The following is a 7308-nucleotide window of genomic DNA, read 5'->3' on the forward strand; positions in this document are numbered from 1 at the left end:
CCTCAGAGAGTGCACAAGAGTTAGTCGCTCTTGAAAAACAAGCAGCGTAAAACAGCAGCGTGAGCGTACACGTGAAAGCTGCTACACAACTAAAGCAGCGTGAGCGCGCACGTGAAACAGCAGATATTTTACCGCCGCTTCCTGTCACATGACTAGTCCCTGTGGTTAAACATGATGCTAATTAAAAGCAAACAACTAAAACGACAGTGGCCTTGTGTGTCAAACACAAAAAAAGTAATATTTTAACATAAGATGTCAAGTCAAATGTATTTATATAGCCCTTAATCACAAGAAAGTCTCAAAGGGCTTCACATGCCCACAGTTGACAGATATCCACCTGGTTTTATCCATCTTAATGGGTGGCAATTTTTCCACTTGCTAGCCACCGAAAATGACATCACAGTGCCTAAGGGTTGTGAAATGCTCTATACAAATAAAATTGTATTGTATTTTCTGAAAAACCTTTAAAAATGACTTCGACAAGTATGCCATTAGCTTAACAATTTTTTTTATTCTTTATTATCGCCATATTAGTTCTCTCTTATTCAGCTGATATTGTGATGTATCATTGATTTTCTTTTTGCAAAATATAATGAATGGATGGATGGATATATCCACTATCACACAGTCACTGTATTGACATACAAAAAAAAAAAAAAAGTGTAACACGTTTTCACTTCTACAGATACATACTGTAGATATCGCTACATAAATATCACACTAACATAAATGTCAAATTAAGTATATTTAGAGGTATCAGGTGTAGTACAAACAGTATAAATGTGCAAGGTAAGCAGTGGATGAAGCAAATGTTGTGTAGGGAATTAAGTCCGACAAAGAAAAAGTCACATGACGTTTCCCCCAGGTGCGCCGCGTCACATCTCCGGGGATGGAGGTGCACGTCTCGGAGGAGGAGGAGGTCGAAAGCGGGGTTGGAGGGGGAGCAGATGGCTTCTACATGAGCTCTTAAGACATTTTCATCATTGATTTTTACTAAGGGAGGGAGGTGGAGGATTGATCAATAGTGGCTGAGAGATTGACAGAAACAGCTGGTCCCACTCAAAATACATACCAGTATCACTAAAACGACCACTAGCAGGTTGGCTTTTAGCAACAAATGCTAACGTGCTACTAGAACTACTTGTCTGTATGTTCCCTTTTCGCAGTAAGCGAATGCTACTACTGTAGTGTTATTTAAAGCTAGCGTGTTCCCTGTTAGCTTTAAGCACATGACACAACTAAAAATATGGCTACTACTAACATTGCGACTGACACTACCGCTAGGTCTATCAGCCACCACTATCACTAAAAATCCTGCTTTTGCTAGCACTGCTGCTACATCTAACTCACGTGATAATAATAATATACTACTACTGCTACTATGACTACTAGCTCTACAAATACAACTATGGCTGCCGCTATTAATAGTACTGATATACTCTCGCTCTACTAATAAAACTTGATTATACTACTAGCAGTACTACTCCTTCCACTATTATTACTACTACTAATCATACTTGTAATGTGAGCATTAGTACAGCTGCTAGCTCTACTAAAACAATCATGGCTACAACTGGCACTAGTACTTCTACTGGCTAGCACTAGTACTACTACCACTCACACTAGTTCGACTACTACTAGCATGTACTTTTGTGGCATCTTAGCATTTCTATATGTTCAAGTGACCCGTGTTACATGCATAGCAATATCCTAACAGGTGTCAAAGTGTCTTTTTGCAAATTAATGTCACATTGAGATGTCACTTGTGGTTAGCGGAAAGACAAAATGGCCGTTTAGAGCCGTGTGTGTTGCTTGTGTGCATGTGTGCATGTGCCTGTGTGTATGTATACATATATATATATATATATATGTGTGTGTGTGTGTGCGTATAAACAATAGAGGTGTGTGGCAGAAGAAGAGAGACGTTATCTACTTTTATGATGCCATAAAACATCTCCGCGGTGACCTTCCTTTGATAGCCGCCCTGGCTAATGCGCGTTTATACGCCACAAACATGTAGCCGCGTCATTACCTTCTCGTTGCGTGATTGACAACTGCGAATATATCATTGCTAACACACACATGCGCACGCACACAAACTATTACCGGTGAACTGTGTCCAATGTGTTCTTTTCAAGGAGATTAAACGCAGCGTTAGTAGCTTCACGCTAACATAACACTCTGTTTGCGTAATGGCGACACAGGCCGTAGAATACCGTTAGCGTCTGGGTGCTCACTGGCCAAATGATTGATAAAAGCGCCCCTGTTGCTGTGGCATGCACCTGACAGATAGTATAGCGGATGACTGTACGTTAATGATAATGTATAAGGTAAGATAAAGGAAATGTTTCCAATTTTGTCATGAGTGTCCCTTGATGTGATGATTGATGAGCGAACAGGAAGTTGGCTTGCCGTCTATTTCTTATAATGCTGTTGTACGGTTAAAATTAAGTTAATTTAAATAAGATGGGAAGAAAGAAGTCAGTCTTGTAGTGCCTTCATTGCAAACAAAGTGGTACCAGAGAGAAAATACTGCAATTTTTGATTAAGATTAATTACATTTTTTTTTTCTAGCGGAATTTTAATTTTTTCTTGATTAGGATTAGATTGTTGTTTGGGAGATTTTTTTTTTCCCTCAGAACAAAAATTCACATTTTTTTTCGTGATTTGTAGAAAGCAAGTTATTTTCATAGTATTATTTCGAAATCTGGGGTGAAAAAATTATCTCAATATGACCCCAATTTATGGGTGCTGTATTTATTTCCCCTAAACACTTTTTCATTATTTGCTTTGAGGAAAATAAAATTTATTTTCAGATCATTGGGTGTGAAAAACTTTTTGAATCTGAAGCTTGTTTTCGGCATGGTAAAAAAATGGAATTTGTCATCTTTTGGGGAGGGCAATATAATCTTTTCATGATATTTGTGTGAGAGGGAAAAAAAGATTTAAAAATGTGTTTTTTTTTTCAATCGATTGATCTGTCTGTCTTTCTATCTATCTATGCATCCATCCATTTGAAGTAGTAACAAACAAGTCAGCGTCTCATTGGACCTCATGATGTTTGCACTCTGTCGCCATGACACCTTTCTACTGGGATCTTTAAGCATGTGTTTGTCGCCTCTTATGAAACCCCATTAAGTGTATGTGTGTGTGTACATGTGTCTGCGTTGTGTGTGTCTGTGTATGCGTGCACACACTCACACAAACATCCAGATGTGTCCCCCGGTGTCATGTTTGAACCACCTGCGGTTCATGATTCCTGTATCACATGATCTGGACATTTTATGTTTTGGTTTTTTTGTTTTTTTTAAAGATTTTCTGAGTGAAACTGCATTTTTAGTAAATGAGTTTTTCATATAGCCACTGTGGGTGAATGGTTGACACATCCACCTCGCAGTTCTGCCTTCATGGGCCCTCATTTCGTGCCCAGCCCAAGTTTAGCGATAAGCGCAGTCCAACAATTTTCTTTCTTTTGGTATTTTCTTACAATGGCGCAGTTAGAAAGGATGTTTGCGCCGTTGTGGGAATGAGCACAGATGGCTTGGTTCTTCTCATTTCTTTTCAATTCAGCACAAGAGGTGGTGGAGGCATAAACGCAAAGTACATTTATGAGGAACTGCAAGAAGATCTCCACTTGTGGATGATGTAAAGTTGGCCAGGGCGATCAGTGCGATCAGTGATCACTTCTAATTTCTGGACCTGGATTTGACAACTCTGGATCCAATCCAGCAAAATCGCGTTACACCGCCTGCACCACAACTTAGACCTGCTCCGAGCTGGTCTAAAGTCACCAAATTGTCAGATTTGTTTTTTGGGGGGCGAGTTTTGTTTGTTTGATTTTGATTTTTACAAATATTTTTTTGGGGGGGGGGGGGGGGAATGAAAATGTGTGATGTCATGGCTTTTCCACCACTGCCGCCACGAGCACAAACTGGTCGATGCGGGTTGATCTCGAAAAGTGTATCAAGTCGATCACAATAGTGACAATAACAACAACAACGTTTTTTTGTCTTGCCAGTCAGTTGGTCAGTGAGAGTGTTCATCATCCAGCATTAATTCCGGACCAGCGGACGCCAGCCAGGCTCCACCAGGGACTGACATCATCTAAAAGCCTACACACTACATCACCCCCCCCCCCCCCCCAACTAAACCGCCCCCCCCCCTCTCCTCCCACCCCTCAACGCCTGGACCCTTTTCTAGCCCAGCCCTCCATCATTCCTCCTCCTCTCCCTGCATGGCCCACTTCTTCCTCCGTGGCGTCGCCCCGGGTCCAATTCAGCAGCGACCTGACACTCTCATTTAGTTTCGATAGCAATGCCCCCCCCCCCCCCCATCAACCCACCCTCCATGACCCCCCACCCCCCCGCCCCTCACTCCCCACCTCACTTCCTCGCTGGAAGTAGAAGAAGAAGAGGAAGAAGAGGCGTCGCACATAAATCTTCGCTGGAGACACCTTCTCCTCCTCCCTGACCCACTTCCTCCTCCTCGAATGTCATCAACTCCTCCGTCCATAAATCTTCACATAGTATGTTTGACTAGTAAAGTGCAATATTTGCGCAGAAAATTGCAATGGTTGACACAAAAAAAGTTGTATTTTGCCACGGAAAAACGACATTGTCCGTGAATCCCCTTATATTCTCGTAGGAAAGTAGTAGTTTCCCATTAACATGCAACATTTGCTCAGGAAAACATCAAAATTTGATCATAAAAAGGCTCCATCAGGCTATGAAAATGTTATGCTTTACCGTAAAAAACATGATGTTGACACTTAAAGATGATTTCGTATACATGAGCTTCCCGGTTTGATTTGAAATGTTTTTATTTTGGTATTACGCTTATATAGAAGAAAGTTATAAAATGCTAAATCTAATACTAAAACTAATAGAATCCAAACTAAAAAGAAGCATTCCCCCCCTCAAAAAAATGAACAAAAATTAGCACATACTTTCTATAAAACAATTAAAACTAACGGAATTTAAAAAAAAGCAAAAGTCAAATTGAAATTAAAATGAGCTAGAATGAAAAACTTGTGCGCAATGCTGTACAGTTACAGCAAGGGAACCGGGAATAACCTTTCACGGGTAAAAACAACTTTTAAAACTTTTTCGGCGAGGTAAACGTGCAGTATTGATAGCAGACCTTTTGTCAATGACCAAAAAAGAAAACCTCACAAAAATTAGTTGAGAAAAGACCACGTTATGACTTACATTATTTTCAATGTCCATGCAATGCCTTTGATGGGAAAGTTGCCCCTGCCAACATGGCCGCCACGTTGGCATGGCAATTAGCTGGGTTGCTACAACGCACTAGCATATTCCTAGTATTAATATCCGTGCCTCTTCTACTTCTTCAAACCATACATTAGATCTGTGAATATATATCTGACCAAAGACAGAACCCCCCCCCCCGGCACCCCCTCACTCTTGCACCTTCTCTGGATGACATGCATGCGCTCATGGCTGACAACAAGGCGCTCTAAAGCAGTCACGCCAGTGCAAAACCTCAGGCTGGCTGTCAAGTCGGACTTTTTTTCCCCCTCCTCTTCGCTATGCCACATACAAACGCCTAGCTGACAACGAGGCGCTCCAAAGCTCCATGTTGCCGTTCGATTTCTGCTCAAACATGCTGCTTACACATGTAAATGTAATATTTTGCCCATGAATCAATATATTTTTTCACTTTTTGCGATACTTTTACAATTAAATACCACACTGGCTCACAAAGGGCTACATTGGATCATAAAATCCACACACACACACCCAGCTGGTCACCTGCCCGAGGGCTGGAGAAGCAGTTTGCAGAGGTTTTCTGTTTCTTGTCTGCTGCAGAGAACAGCAGGTCATCAATAATCCCGCTGGGGGGTGGGGGGGGGGGAGCAAAATGGGGGGATGAAGAAGAGAAAGCGGGGATGAGGAAGAGGAAGAGCGGAGGATAGGGATGAAAGATGGACTGAAGTTGGGGGCTGGGGAAGAAGGCGAAAGAGCCGTTAAAGAAGAGCTGAAGTGCTCAAGTTGAAGGAAACTCGGGATGGGCCTTCAGTGTGTTTTATGTCCTCACTCAGAAGCTTCCGTGACCTCCCCCAGGGAGCAAGCCCGGCCGGTCATGGTCCACGGTAGACCAAACTTCATCACTTCTTTCTCCACTTTGCCTTTGCTCCTTTCATCCTTCCTTCATTGCTCGCTTCTTTCTTCTGGCCATAGTTTGAACCGGGTGCAGATGATTTCCCTTTTCCTGTGGTTCCCTTCGCAGTAAAGGTCTATTAAGAGCACATCCTGTTGTTGCTATCGACTGTATGGATTATTTGGGACGGGTGAGTGTCAGCTGCTGTGTCAAGTCCAACATGCCCTTTTACGTGTCAGGCGCATGTAAGTTAGCCATTAGCGCGTGGCGTAAATGCTACGCGTCCTAACACGCGTGTAAGTGTGCCATTAGCATGCTTGTCATGACACACACACGCAAAACACACACACACACACACACACGGGGGCAGCTCTTGTTACCAGGCAGGGTAGACTCCATTAGCATTGATCAGGTGTGTGCGTGCACGGGTTTGTGTGTGCATGCGCGTGACTCACTTATTTTCAAATTAAAGCGGTCATCATCCAAGTCGTGATTTTTCAAAATGAAATGAAAAGAATATATTATAACTCATGTATGGTGTAAATTTAATGTAGGGTTTTTATTCAATTAGAGGTGCACTTTTTTGTCAATGAAAAACATTTTAATGTTTTTTTTACATTGTTAATTACCGCTTTATTTAATTTAATTGATTGATTCATTTTAATGTTTGTTATTTTTATTTACCATTTTCATTTTTTTGATTTTCTAGAGTAGGCTATTTCAATATTTTGTACATTAAAAAAAACAGATTTCATTGACATTTCTTTTAGTTTGGTTGCATATTAAATGGTTTATTTTAAGAAATAATTTACATTTTTTAAATACATACATTTTTTAATTATTTATTTTCTTAAAAAACATTGCATGTATATTGATTTCTCTTAGTTGACATTTTTTTACATATTTTAACATTTAACAATTTTTATTTAATTTATTCTTTAAAAACATTCGAATCTAGTAAAAAAAAAAAAAAAGGATTTACATTTCTGAAATATAACATTTTTTAAATGTTAATTTATTTTTTTGTGTGTTTTTGTTTCATCATTACATTTTTCCTTTGTTTAATTTTGCATGTATGCATTCATTATTCTTATGTCATTCGTACACCACCCCCAAACGAGCGCTTTGTCTTTTTGGTATGTCAGACTTGTTGAAAAGAAAAAATAAATAAATAAACTTAAAATTTTA

General features: G+C 40.3%; 1 protein-coding gene across 7 annotated transcripts in view; it reads left to right on the forward strand.

Annotated features, from left to right (window-relative positions):
* Positions 1-7308, forward strand: part of LOC147136719 (uncharacterized) — a 54361-nt gene extending 47053 nt beyond the window's left edge. For 6 of the 7 annotated variants that reach the window (XR_015089740.1, XM_086052667.1, XM_086052662.1 and 3 more), the window contains one exon: positions 4019-7308. The gene's annotated coding sequence lies outside the window, so the exon portion shown is untranslated. The remainder of the gene's footprint in view (positions 1-4018) is intronic. The other variant, XM_086052666.1, reaches the window with a different exon arrangement.

This window comes from Filicampus tigris, chromosome 14, assembly GCF_054856515.1.
Source record: "Filicampus tigris isolate MCC_2025a chromosome 14, RoL_Ftig_1.0, whole genome shotgun sequence".
NCBI lineage: Eukaryota > Metazoa > Chordata > Actinopteri > Syngnathiformes > Syngnathidae > Filicampus > Filicampus tigris.